The sequence below is a fragment of the Saccopteryx bilineata genome, chromosome 2 (genome assembly GCF_036850765.1).
Source record: "Saccopteryx bilineata isolate mSacBil1 chromosome 2, mSacBil1_pri_phased_curated, whole genome shotgun sequence".
In the NCBI taxonomy this organism is placed as follows: Eukaryota; Metazoa; Chordata; class Mammalia; order Chiroptera; family Emballonuridae; genus Saccopteryx; species Saccopteryx bilineata.
In genome coordinates this window covers 78034850-78049270 of record NC_089491.1, presented here as the reverse complement: position 1 = coordinate 78049270, position 14421 = coordinate 78034850, and the positions used below count along the sequence as shown (strand labels likewise).

The window sequence follows — 14421 nt, the reverse complement described above, 5'->3', positions numbered from 1 at the left end:
TTCTAGAAAGAAATACAAAGACCCATACATGACCATATATACCAGGGAGAAATGCCAAACTTCGCCAAATGTCAGAATCTCAAGTAGTTTTGTGCTTTTAAATGTTTAACAACTGATTCAGTGGGGTACAGGAGCTCTGACTTGTAGGATTTGCTGATTGTTGTGGTCTGAATATTCCCACCATGGCTCATTTCTAGTTAACAATGTCAACTGGTTTGTAAAATTCCTGAAAGTTTTAATAGTCTGATCTCACAAGTCAGTGGAGCGGCGCTCATGCACTGCTGGGTTTTCAACCCTCTGCACCTCTGTGATGTAAGAGTTTAGGAAGCCCAGGTCCTAAAAAACGGTTGAGGCTCTGCCACCAGTTCATTCTTTGACTTTGCCTCAGTTTCCCACTTTCCTTACTTGTATAGTAATGCAGTACAAGTAGAGCAATTTTCTTCACTTTTTTGGTAGTCTTTTTTTTTTTTAAGATTTTTGTTTATTGATTTTAGAGAGAAGAGAGAGAGACAGAGAGAAGAGCAGGGTGGAGGGGGGGGTGTGTGTAGTGGGAAGCATCAACTCATAGTAGTTGCTTCTCATTCGTGCCTTGACCTGACAAACCTAGGGTTTCAAATCGGCGATCTCAGCATTCCAGGTCGATGCTCTGTCCACTGTGCTACCACAGGTCAGACTCAGCAATTCTGCATGGGATGCAAGCTCTGGAAACTTAGGGGGCCAGGCTTTGTGCTTCTTGTCTTGAATGTTAAGTATGAATTTCTTTTTTAAAAAAGTCTCCACTGGTTATAAAGAAGTACGTTTGAAAACCACCATTACGGAAAAAGCAGTCACAAAGACCATGTCTGTAATTGTAGCAGAGGCCCTGATACAGTGACAGCTAATGGCTTTACTCACTGTTTATGGATCTGTTATTAACAATATGGGGTGGGGCAAAGTAGGTTTACAGTTGTGAGTACACAAAAACAGTTTATTGTATTATTATTTATTATTATTTTCCATATGAAAAACTGTAAATCCACTTTTGTTGCACTGTGTTGTAGGTTTTCGGAAAATGCAGAAGGAAACATAATGCACTTCAATGTTATTTTTTGTCAGAGATAGACATAACAGAACACATTTTTGGTACTTGACATTTTATTTAAATGTGACTTTTTATTTACGTGTGAATGACTTCTCCATATATGTATGCCATGTGAATGAGGAGTGACTTATAGCCAAAGGCTACAAACTCAAATGGCTGCAGTGGCCAGACAAGTAATGGGATTGAGGGAGCAGGTGGGGCTTAATGCAAAAGGGAGTGGGGAAGCCTGCTCCCATCAGAGTGCACGCTATGAAGAGTAGCTTCCGTTCACTGCAGAGCGTTGTTGTCATGAAGGAACACAGATTTCTGCTGTCATAGCCCTAGTTACCTGACACATCACCCTTTGCTTCTCCCCCATGTCCCAGCAGCTGGAAATCCATAGTTTAATTTAAAATTTCTTGGGTTTTTATTTTGTTTTTTTGTTTTTTTGTTTTTTTTACATGTTGGCCATGAATTAAACACACATGCACATTCATACATACTCACTTACAGAATCAAGCAAAACAAATTCGACCTGAGGGCTAAAGTTGGCCTGTGGGCTTCCAGTTTGCAATGTCTTTTTGCACACCTGTACATGTGCAGCATCTGATATTTAATGAGGGCTTCTGTGCTAGGTTCTCAACTAAATCTTTTATGTTAATCAAATTATTTAATCTTCACAGCCATTTGGTGAACTAGTATTATTTCTTTTTTATAGTTAAGGAATTTTGGCAGTTGCAGGGGCGAAGTAACTAGCTGAGGTCACATGATTATTCAAACCTCGGTAATCCACTGCAGAACTTTGGCACTTAACCACTGGGCAAAACTGACTCCATAGATATCTCCACATGTTGCTATAAGCATACACACAGAACATAAGTAACTGAAAGTAGAGGGTGGGTTGAGATTGTTGTCTAATATTAGCTCATTTGTGTGCAATAATACAGTTTTGTATGTATGCTTGATGTAGTAAAGCACTGGAATACTATCTTTCAGACTTTATAAGATTTTCCTGATAAAGCTCAGTAAGGCCAGTGTAAATATTTCACAGGGAGTTTATATTTCTCTTTGTCACAAATGAGACATTCTAAGTTGTGGGGCCAACATTGTCTCTGTTCATGGGCAAAAGTTCCCTCTCTTCTCTTTGCCATATTTAAACCCCACCCATGGAAATGCTCCAAGTCCTGAGTGATGATCACTTCCTCTGGGCAAGGGTATGAAGAATAAAAGTAAATCTAGCAGGAGGAGTAAATCCCAAAAGACAGAGATAAGTACTTGAGGTCAGAGACTGCGTCTTTTATAGTTTGTCTACATACCAAACTCATTAATATGAATAATCATCTTAGCTCTAGTGGTTGTAGTAGCAAAAGTAATACAAGAAACTAGTCTTGTCTTACATTTTCTCATCAACTCTTTCATTATTTCTGGAATTTGGAGAGATCTCTTTGGGGAAAGTGATGTGAAATCAGGTCTTCCTGTGTTTCTCCTTTATTTCCACTTCTTTTTTCTAACCACATAAAATATTTTCAACCTTAAAACCTCCAGCCTATAGGGCTAAAATCTAAGACTCTAGGAAGAAAAATAAAAACAGTGCAAACATCTATATATTTATCTGTTTAGGTTTTTCCCAGGGGAGATTTTGGAGCACCATTAGAAACCTCTTTCCGGTTTTTCCCCATGGTGTGGAATGGGAGAGAAAAAAAGGGCCAGTCCTTCTGGCATGTTCTTCTCAATACTCTATACCCATCATGTGAATGGAAAGAACCCAAAACTTCATTTTCAGAATTGTATCTCAGCCCCTGGTTCCTGGAGAAAGCCAGTGTGGTTCAGATGTGGGATGGGAAGAGTGGTTTGCATTGGCATTGGCCTTGCGGGTGCTTTGGGGCTGGAGCTCGCTCAGCTGTGGGTTACAGATGCTTGCTCTCCAGTATTAATGTGGCCAACATGTGAAACCATGGCACCCACAATACTACACAAAGGTCCACGCCTCTGATAGTTTGGGAAATAACTCCCAGCTAAAGAAATTCCTTCCTGAAGGGCCGGAATACATTCTTGAATAGAAGTGTGGATTTAAAAAAAAACAACTTTTTTTTTCTTCAGAGAGGTGGAACCAGAAAAAAGATGCCTGATGATGTTGGGCTGGACATCAGGGATTGATCATTTGGGTGTCTACAGTCTTTGGAGCTTTAACTGAAAATAGAAAAAAAATGCTACTCTAAAGCTTAGATTCCATGCTGTGCATGTAGCAGAAAGTCGGTACACTCAAGCCATTGTATAGTTTCTTTGGAAATGTCATCTACTGTCAAGTACAGATCATTACTGGTGGTTGTCGTGTGGCCCAATTCAGGATGTGTTCAAAATGTTTCCACCAATTTCTATTTCCCTCAGCTGTCTCCAGGGTTGGTAGGGCCAGGGAAATCTATGTCAGAGAGCAAGGAAATGAGCATGGGGTTGGGTGGCACTTTCTTTTTAAACTCAGTAACCAAGACTCTTCTTAGGCCACAGAAATTTTGTCCCTTTTCACACATAAGGCCTATGCTTCCTTCTCATAGTACCCTTGAGAAGCTGAGATATTTCCATCCCCCATTCAGTTAGCGCTCTAGTTTTCTCATTCAGGTACAATTTCCAGTGAAATAGTAGCTTAGGAGTATCTAGAAGTTAGTTTATTGACTCATTGCACTTCTGAGCATCTACTAAATAATTTATTAGTCTGATGGATATGTGGCTACCTAACTATGGGGCATGAAATATGCACTGTTTTTTCTAATACACTGTAGGGAGACCTGTTTATAAAGTATTTAGTATTGGTTTTATAATGCACTGTTGACAACAGGAGACCGTGAAGCTCAAAGATCAATCTCATTTTGGCCCACAGTATTAATGCTGCTTTATAAAGCTCTATGACAGGTCACTTACACAGTGGTCCTCACAGAAAGGACTCGGTTAGGAAGATAGCCCGTAGTGGCTGCCAGCACAGCGGGGGAAGATCTTTGTCCAAGTCTCTGAAGTCACCGTTTGGCGGTTGCTGATGTTGGCCAGGTGATGGAACTCATCATTTCCCTGTTTGTTCTCCAGAGGGACTCTGGACTGAGAGTGCCCAGTTCTGCTAATGCAGCCCCTCGCTAATTGTACAGAGAGTTGGTGTGACTTTGGACCACAGTTGTATTCCTGGAGACATGAATCAGGAAGTAAGGGGTGGGATTTAGCTCTCCTCAGCCTCTTAGAATTGGATTAAATAATGTCATCCAAAAATCAATTCTCAGTGTTTTTGTTTGTTTATAAGAATTATGTTATGAGAATGCCTTATATAGGCAGTGATTTGCAAGGTACTGTTGCCTATTAGATTATATGTTTTGGAGCAAGGCTTTTCTCAGTTTTGCATTAGGGACTTCTTGCTGGTCTAAGTGTTCTTCCCACAGTGAGAAATCTGAGTTGCACTTTCTTGACTCCAGCCTTATAATTTCTTGACTTGCTTACAATTTCTCATGATTTGGGGGGAACCAAGGTTGAGTTCTTTTTGATGCTTGCCATGTCTTTCTTACTCATTCCTTATTATTCAGGATTTCATTTGACCCTCTCCAATTGGATCAAACCCTTTCTACTCTCTAGGAGTCCTTGATTTCATCCTGCCTTTGTTTCTCTCAGCAAGTGAGCCCTTTGATTCGGAAATGATCGTTTCTTTTGTGCAGCTATCATTTATTGAGCACTTACTATGTGTTAACTACTCAGTTAGGCCCTGGATTACCAAAGATGAATAAAACTCTGTTCCTTTCGACACACGTACAGTTAGTTCAGCGGGAGATATGGGCAGTAAAGTGGCGTTCTGCCATGAGCACTCTCAATACGTGCATCTCTTCTTACCTTCGATTTCTGAGAAAACAATTCTTTTCTTTTACCTTCACATTGCTCTTCTAGCACCCTGTTATAACATTTTAACTCTGGCTTAGGTTTTCAATACCCTTTTCTTTTCTAGCTTCATCCCTTTGTGTAAGGATGACCCCCCCCCCCCCCACTATAGTGAGGAGCACACCGTGGACACACTAACACAACTTCTCCCGGGCCCTGCTGACTTTTCATACTACGCTTCTCTTCACTTGTTTGCTTTGTAGAATTTCTCCAAAGAATGTTTTATCTTTTCCACCAGCTTTTCTTTATAATTTGCTTACCTAACTTGTTCAGAATCTGGATTCTGTAACTTCTGTACCTATCAGTTCACTAAGATATTTCTCTTAGGACACAAGATATAGTTATAAAATATTGCAGCCAGTAATAGATATGGTATGGCCAGAGGCCGCCGCCATTGTGGCCATGCGGGTTCTCATTAAATTTGGACAGATGGTAAAGAAACAGTGGAGCCAAAAAACGGTGGGCCATTCCTTTATTAAAGCCTTTGCACCGGCCAATGAGTCAACAGGCAGGGAAAACACTTCCCTTTCACTCGGGGCTCCCAAAGCCACTGACACATGCTCCGGTTCCACAACCAGGAGGGACTTCTCCGGTTTCTCCTAGAATCAAAGGCCCCGCCAGTCTTCCTCAGCTCTGGTCCCCCATCTGCACACCTTCTTCTCTCTCTGCCAACACGGTTGCTTCTTCAGCACTCTGCATCTCTCTTCTCTCACTCTGCAAACATGGCTTCTTTCTCTTTCTTCTTCGGCTCTCTCTTATCAAAACCTTCTAGCCTGAAAACCCCTCCTCTGGCAAACATTAGCAAAACAATTGCCTTTCCAACGCAGGACGGTAATTTGCAATTTCATAGACCACATATACCTGGCGCTGCCCGGTGCCATTTTGTAACAATAAAAGCAAGCAAACTCAAAAAATACAAATTTTACAAACTCATTTATTTGCCCAACAGATATGAATACCCATTCACCCAAGCTTAAGACCTGATAGTGAACAAGTCTATCTGAAGTGCTGGGTGCTGGGTTACCATCCTGGTTAGACTGTAGTCACTGCCATCCCCTCTATCCAGTACCTACCCCCATTCAAGCACTATTCTGATTTGAGTATTTATCATTCCCATGCATTTTGTTTTGCTCTTACTGTTTACTACTATTTGTTACTATAGTATATGTGAGTTCACTCTACTGTAAATATAGGATTGTTTTTTAGAACATTTAAAACTCTCACCATCCTAGTTCTGTAAATTCTGACTTCTTTTGTTGTTCAGAACATTAGACAATCACGATGCCCCTGTTAATACTTCATCTTGTGTCTTCTTCCCCAATAATTGTGGGTATTACCTTAGATGTTGCCCTTGGCCAACTTCTTTTACCGTTCGTGTCACTTTTTTTTAGATGGATCCCAGATCTGATAACTCCAGTGTCATTCTGTTTTCTGAACATTTCTATTTGCCTAGTCCTGGACATGATCTGCTAATTTTTCAAACTCAGCTTACTATATAGAGTTTACTACTACAAACTAGCGCATTCCCATTTGTGTTGACAGTGCTATGTCATCCGGACTCTTCTTATTTGTTACCTTATCTTATCAGTCATTCTTGCCCCCTGGATTTTATCTCTACATTGTATTTTGTTCTTTTTCCCAGCTCTGTTGCCTGCAGCCATTTTACCCAGATTATTACAATGGCTTCCTAATTGGTGTCTTTGCTTCTGTCTTTTTACACTTCAGTCTGTTGCCAGATAAATCTAATAAGAGTACGGTAATGATCATCCCATGCTGCTGTTGAGAAGCATTCAACAGTTTTGATGGTTGGTGGATAACAGGATAAGTAGCAACTTTTTATAGTGGAATTATAGAGCCATTCCTATTATAACAGTTCCTATGGCCAGTCCATTCTTTTCATTCATCATTGCTCAACACAGATTCTACCTTGTATTCTGGTCAAATTGGATCACTTCTCTAGGAATATTATCAGTTCTTCAGTCCCAGTGCAAATGCCACAGGTTAGAAACTTTCTTTTACCACACTGGTTGGACGGAATCTCCATTTCTAAGTCAGAGAGAGTTCTGCTACTGCTTCCTCTCTTATCACATTGTTTTATTAAGGTTGTTTTTGTACATGGCTTATCTCCTGTTCTACTAGTTTGTAAACTTCTTGTGAGCAGGGACTATGTCTTAATTTTCCTGTTCTCCACACCTTCTTGTACCTGGCAAGTAGGGCTTTGATCAGTATTCCCCAACAATGTGGTTAAAAATGTTTAATGTTAAATGTCTGTCTTCATAATAAATGGAAGAAAAGGGAGCTAGAAACTGAGCTAGTCAGGGCAAAAATGTATCCCTCAACAATTAGCAAGTTATTCAGTTCCCATTTTGTTACTTCCAATCTCTCCAGGCTTTGTTTATTTAATCCAGTGGTAGTCAACCTGGTCCCTACCGCCCACTAGTGGACGTTCCAGCTTTCCTGGTGGGCGGTAGCAGAGCAACGAAAGTATAAATAAAAAGATTTAACTATAGTAAGTTGTTTTATAAAGACTTATTCTGCCAAACTTAGCGAAAATCTGACATAAAGTACTTGGTAAGTAATTATTATTATATGCTTTAACTGCTGTAACTCTGCTTTATAAATTTTATAAAATAAAGTTACTTCCCTACTTTATAAATCACCATTACTGTGGAACCGGTGGGCGGTTAGAAAATTTTACTACTAACAGAGATACAAAAGTGGGCGGTAGGTATAAAAAGGTTGACTACCCCTGATTTAATGGTTGGCTACTGTCAGCCTTCGAAATTTGACTCTTAAAAAAAGGTTGGGTGGTCAGAGGAGTATGTTGTTTGCAGTTGCTTTTGACAAACTTTTTAAATCTGTCTTGATGTAGCCAGTGCCTCTAAGTAGTACTGTCTGTAGAGTACTTTCTTCCCAGTCTCTCAATAGGCATGCTCGGTGCCTGCCCCAAATTATTCACCCCCAATAAGACAGTCTTGGGGTTACAAATGAGATACATTCTGTAGGTTTGAAAATGTTTATTTAGATGACCAGAAAGGTAAAAAATAAATACTGTGTTAAGACAAAGATCTAAGTTGCATTTAATAGGTACATGTAACTGTTCCCACTTACATACAAATTCAACCTAAGAACAAACCTACAGAACCTGTCCTGTTCGCAACCTGGGGACTGCCTGTTAGCCGTGATAATAAATCAGAGAACAGGCGCAGTGAGGGAGACTGGTGAGTGCACTTTGGGATTCTCTGTTATGGGGTTGATATTTAAATATGTATTTCCGATGGCTTTAGGCGACCCCTGTGTTTTGGTCGTTCAACCCCCGCCGGGATCGCGACCCAAAGGTTGAGAACCGCTGCTCTAGATTTTCTCATAAAACACTGAGTTTAGGTTTAGATAGAAAAATCCATTGTCATTTGTACCTGAGAGAAGATGAAGAAAGTCACTCTTCTGTTTTTAAACCAAAACAGGGTAGGTAAAAGTTTTGATCTTTTGGAGGCTCCAGACTCATGCTGGCTTCAGGTGCTTTTGTGTCTGCAACTGTCTTGATGCTACAGATCCGTTTCCCTAACATTGTATACACTACCTCAGCTACCACACCCAACCAAGTCTTTTCACTTTTTATTCTTCATAGTGTATCAAGGGATTCTGACATTTGGTTAGGTCCTTGATATTTCTCTGAAACTAGGCCCCCGATTAGGCTGTCAACAGAGGCTGTATCACATTGATTGTTCCAGTTGGTACAGAGACAAGTGTCAGCCAGGGCGGCTTCGCCCTTTGCCATGGAGAGACAAAGCTTTTAGGTAGTTTTTTCTTACAGGGATGATTGTACTGCTCTTTATAGTGATTTTAACTTGTGTCGTATTCATACCTTATTTTAGGAGGCCTGTTTTCCTCCCTTTAGTTTGAGATCACATAATGATGTCTTTGGTCTACAAGCTTTTTCCCTCAGTGTAGGTGATCAGTTATTAATATATTTTTTTGGTACAGTAGTTATTTTCATTTTTTATTTATTTTTTGTCGTGTGTTCTAATGTGGTATCCTTGTGAGTAAGGACCAGAGCATTTTGCTTTGACAAAAAAAAAAAAAAGACTAATACAAAAACCAAAAGTATGCTTGTGTGTCTAGTTGACAACTTGGACGCTGATCTTGTGCCCTGAAATCTTTAGGCTATTGTGGTTGAGATTTATTTCTATTATGTTGAAACGCCCTCAGCCAGGTTACCAGAGTCATCTGGTTAAGGTGTAGTTGTCAACATAAAGTAACATGGACATTTTTAACACAGATGCTCATAGAGGGAGAAAGGTACCAGTGATGGAAACTGGCAATCAAAGAGGACAACACAGTTTTCCCCCTTCATTTGAATATGTTAACAAACTTAACTGCATTTCTGAATTAGTTAATCTATGAACTGTTAAACCAGATTTATGTCCCAAATTTTAGAGAATAAGCAATAGAATTGATGCCTCCCAAGAAGAAGATTTATAGAAGAATACAGGTGCATAGTTCACTTCACTCACGCACAAGCCAGCCCCAGGTTAGAGTCAGTGGTTGGCACGCGGCATCAACTTTTTAATCTGGATTAAAGGTGACTACTTTCAGGTTTGCCTGAATCATCTAATAAATTGAAACATGAATAGTAATTGTAAACTAAGAAAAGTTTTTCTGGTTTTTTAAATACAGGGATCCAGCTAGTATAATCCAAAAGTTTTCTTCATGCTCATCAGACTGTACTGCTGTGGAACTCTTGACTGTTGAAAGTGAGGTGTTTCATACCCTTACAAGGGTGATAATAGAAGGAAATTAAGAACCAGTGGGGAATGCAAGGATTTAGGTATAAATGACAGGTGAATCCTATGTGTGAAGGTGAGCACGTTACTGTGCAGATGTGGTCATATCGTTACTCTATCTTTATAATCTTCCTCCCTTCCGTTCCCCCAAAGCATGAAGGCACAGTAGAGTTGTATTTCATCTCTTTGAGTGTTTTTTGGGGGTGAACTTTTTCACTGTCCTCCCATCAAATGACATATGTGACTCAAGGGGAACAGGCAGCTTAGATTATGATGTAATTATTCACAAGGGTAAAACCTCAGTTGAAATAATTGTTAGTTTTACTTTTTACTTTATTCTCTTTATTATAAGTGAGTCCAAAAAATGTCCCTCCTTAACTTGATATAGAAAACAAAACTTTGCACCATAAAGTAGGGATGGCAGGTTTCACAAGGGAAAATGTTGCTGTCAGCTTTCTCCCTCGGGGAAATGGAAATTTGGGAGGATTATCTGTTCAGAGGAGGTTTCCTTTATTAATTCTTTTTCCTTTTTTCACTTAAGACATCTGTTAATATTCCACACAGCCCAACAGATGTTGCAAAGCAAGCCCCATACTTTGTTCTCAAGAAAAATGACATTTCCTCAATTGGTTCCCCCCACCTCTGTGATTGGGCCTAGCCTGCTGCTTCTGCATAATTTGCATATATTAAGTGATATACCTTAATGCCATACAAATTTGTAGCTTCAGCATTATTTTTACACAGTAAAGTCTAATTTGATCATAAACTAGTTTACATGTTGTTTTGGAATGAAATTGGCTAAAATATTTTTAAAAATCTCCTTTGTAAATGACAACCTAATTCCATATGTAGGATGAGAGAGCCAATAATTAAAATTTTTTTCTATAAAATAAGTGAATTACAAAAGCTTTAGTTGTTTCTGCCATTAGGAAGTGCTGATTGTCATGCGATGTGGAGCGTCATTTTTATTATTTTGGCAAGAACAGGGACAGTTTTGTCTTGACAAGCCATTAGATGAATACCAGCGTGTGTCACATGAAAAACCACTGATCTTTAACCCAGCTCTGTACTTAACCAAGCCTTGAAAATGAATAGTGAATAAAAGAAGAGCAAAGGCCAGTTTACTGTCATTACAGATTACAGAATCTGTTAACAGCTGCTGAACTGAACCCAGGGAATTACAGGTATTGTTCCGTGAACCAGTAGAAGTCCTAGAGATGCTTGTTAAACTGTGTATATAAAAGTATACATTTATTTTATATTTGCTTAGGATTTACTTTGTTGGAAACATAGCTAGAAATAAATGAAAATCCTTAAGTACTTTTTCAGTGTACCAAATACGGGTCTTTATCACCAAGTCTTATATTTACATATAACTGTCTCAGTGACGTTCCCTTACCCTCAGTTATGGAATTTAATTTTAGAAAGCAATGTGCTTTTAAAGAAATTATTAATAAGTTTTAAGAAGAAAAGAATGGACTATCTCCCCCTTCCAAAACAAAAATAAAACCACAAACATAAATGCAAAACAAAATCCTTTTGCTTATTTGTTCCTTCAGGTATTCATTGGGGCTATTTGAGCCAACATGTGACTTTTATTTTTAATGGAGGGGAAAACCTAAATCCACCTCAATGCCCAAATATTGTAAAGATCAGTAACATTTTAAACAGTCGGTTGTGGGAATTATTGCTTTCTGAGCTAACAAGAAAGAACACTCTTCCTCTGCTGGTGGAATTGCATTGTGCCTCCCTATAGTCTTGTTATCCCACACTAACTGAAATGCAAATTTTTTGCAACTAATTGGATCTCATTGAGGGCACATGCACAGTATGTAGTTATATGCAAAAAGATTTTAAAAATAAAATTTCTCTATAATTACAACTTTTAATTATTATCCAGAACATCGGCATCTATAGTATAAGTTGAGAATATATATGTCTATTTTTTTATAGATTATTAAAATGAGCTATGAAATGCTTAGTAACATATCAGCTCAAAAGTTAGGTGAAAATATTTATTGACAGCAATTTATAAATTGGGTTTTATTAAAGACCTATAAAAATACATTTTTAAATGTTAAACATAAATCATCAGAAATCACTTTCAAAATCTGTTTGTTTTTTTTTCCAGTTCTCCAATCTCTTTTAACATTGTAAACTGCATGTGAGTTTCTTACTTTGTGTTAAGTGTATTTCTTCTACATGTTGTGATGAGGTGGAGGTATTCACATTCCTTTATTGTCTTTAATAACTTGAGCACCACTTAGACCTATTTGGTGTACTTCTAAATATCCATGGGAAATCGCTCACTATCAGTAAACGTGGGAAACCCAACACATAGCCTTAGTATTTGCAGTTCTTTAACCTGCAATACATAAAATCAGGGCAGCAAAAAAGCAATTACTAGGGAAGTGATACCTGCTTCCACCCTTCCCCAGCTTTAAATAACTTTAATACAAATAATTCTAGATAGTTGTTTCATAATCTTCAGATTATATAGCTAGTAGACAAAGTCCAAACTCAAAAATCATTTTTATGCCTTGTATGTATATTTTTTGTCTTTATTGTAATAAAGCTTGTTGTCTTGGTAAACTAGTCTCACAAACTAGTTAAGTTTTTCTTTGATCAAATTCATTTAGCAGGTGCAGTATTGTATGATATAGATTTGTTGGTGGAAAAGTATTTTGAACCTTAGAAAGATACCCTAGTGATTTCAAGGCTTGCGCCTTGTTAGTAATTTGCAGGTACTAGTTACACTGCAGACCTGTTTCATCTAGAGCAACCTTACACGTTGATATCTGAAATATCTCAGTTTGCCTATGTTAGGTAGCATTTTGTCAGAAGACTGCTGGCCAAGCAGACTAGATTTGGATGTATTAGCTAGTCAGCCTAATAACCCTGTACAGACTGTATTGATTTTCTAGGAGAGAGTTTATGAACTAAATAAACTTGGGGTTGGTGTCTTAATAAACTGCTTCTCTCAGTCTGTCACATTTAGTTACGGAGCTGTGCAGTTTAGGGGGAAAAAAGGCTAATTCTGTTACAGATTGTTCACAGCAGGGTCTCCAAATTAGCCCTTTGTTTTGTAATGCCACCTTGCTTGGGCTCGCTTTGAGCACATTTCTCAGTTTTACCCTAATGAGTTGCAACACTGATAATGTGGCTGATGATCTTTCATTGATTTCACTATCACTTGCTTGTCTGGTAATTGATCCGTTGCTGAGCCTCTAGTTAATTATATCGGCTTTGACATGGCCCGGTCCACGGGGAATTTCAAGTCTTGCAGAATAACAGTTTTAATAAAAGAGTCTATTACTGCAGGTGCTTGCTGCTGCATGCCAGTTGATTTTTGTAGTGTATGTGTGTGTGTGTGTGTGTGTGTGTGTGTGTGTGTGTGTGTGTGTGTGTGTGTGAGAGAGAGAGAGAGAGAGAGAGAGAGAGAGAGAAGGAGGGAGGGAGAGAGAGGGGGTTGGGGAGGATACCAGGGAAAGAAGAAGACTGCTGGACTGAAAGAAAGAAGGGGTGGAGGCTGGAAGAAGAGGAAGAGGGAGTGAAGGAGAGAGGAGGGAAGGAGGGGGGAACTAGAGAGAGCAAGAGGCAGTGGAGAGAGAACACGCAGGCAAAGCGATACAACAGCCTGAGAGGAGCGAGGAGGAAGCATGCTATTGACAGTGTCCTTAAGCCTCCCACAAATAACAGCCATTAGTGGGAAGGTCAGGAGCTGAGCAGGCAGCTTGACTGAGGCACTGAGTGCCACTTCAGAAATCAAGAGGCTAGCAAATTTTAGAGGGAGTTTAAGTGGGTAATAGCTAGCAGTAAAGGTACAGTCACTGTTGACAATTGACTCATAGGGTCTTTTCTTGCCCTCCCCCCTCAAGAATATTTTTATTGACCACAGGTGGACTTAATATATTTTAAGGCAACAATTCTTTGGGTTCTTGTTTGCTTCTTCTCAGATATTGAATTTGCTGCTTTTGAGACTTTTTTGTGCTTAATGGTGGTGAACCGGAGGGAAGTTTAACAGAAAAGCTTTCAGGAGATGTCGGTTCTAGAGGGGAAGGCACATTTGTGTCAACATAGTGTACGTTTTCTCATCTTTTCTCATTGTCCACTAATGACACAGAGCTGCCATTGAAGCTCTTTTCTGTTTCTTTTGTTGTTTCAGAGAGTAAGGTTTATTGTTATTCTTCAGTTAAGAAGGAGCAAGGAGAGTGGTACATTTGTCCTTGATATTTGTAGGTGGTTGAAGATTAATGTTGCTTACATTTTAAGTTTAGGAAGGATGGCTTTTTCCTGCTGACTACTTTTATGAGATGACATGAATTTAGCTTTCCATTTTGAAGTTACTGTTTATGTACAGTGTGTTTTGTTCAGTTCTGCTTTCCATAAAGTGTATAAATACTATCTAATAAATAGATGTTTTCTTTAAAAAACTGGCTTAATTAAAAATACAACATGCTATCAAGGGTATATTTCACTAGGCAGGAAAATGCTATAGAATTTTCCATAGAGATCTTGAATGAAAATGGAGTTTTTATATTCATTACTCTTTTGTCTGAAATGGGACAGGCTTTTTTCTTTATCTTTTTCTTTTTTATGATTTGAAAGGGTATTGTAGATGTTTCATCCAAGAACTTTAACAAAGGACTTTTCTCAACTTTTGGGCTTTAA

General features: G+C 38.8%; 1 protein-coding gene across 8 annotated transcripts in view; it reads left to right on the top strand.

Annotated features, from left to right (window-relative positions):
* BNC2 (basonuclin zinc finger protein 2) overlaps nt 1-14421 on the top strand; it is a 479004-nt gene that overhangs the window by 151742 nt on the left and 312841 nt on the right. The window lies entirely within an intron of this gene.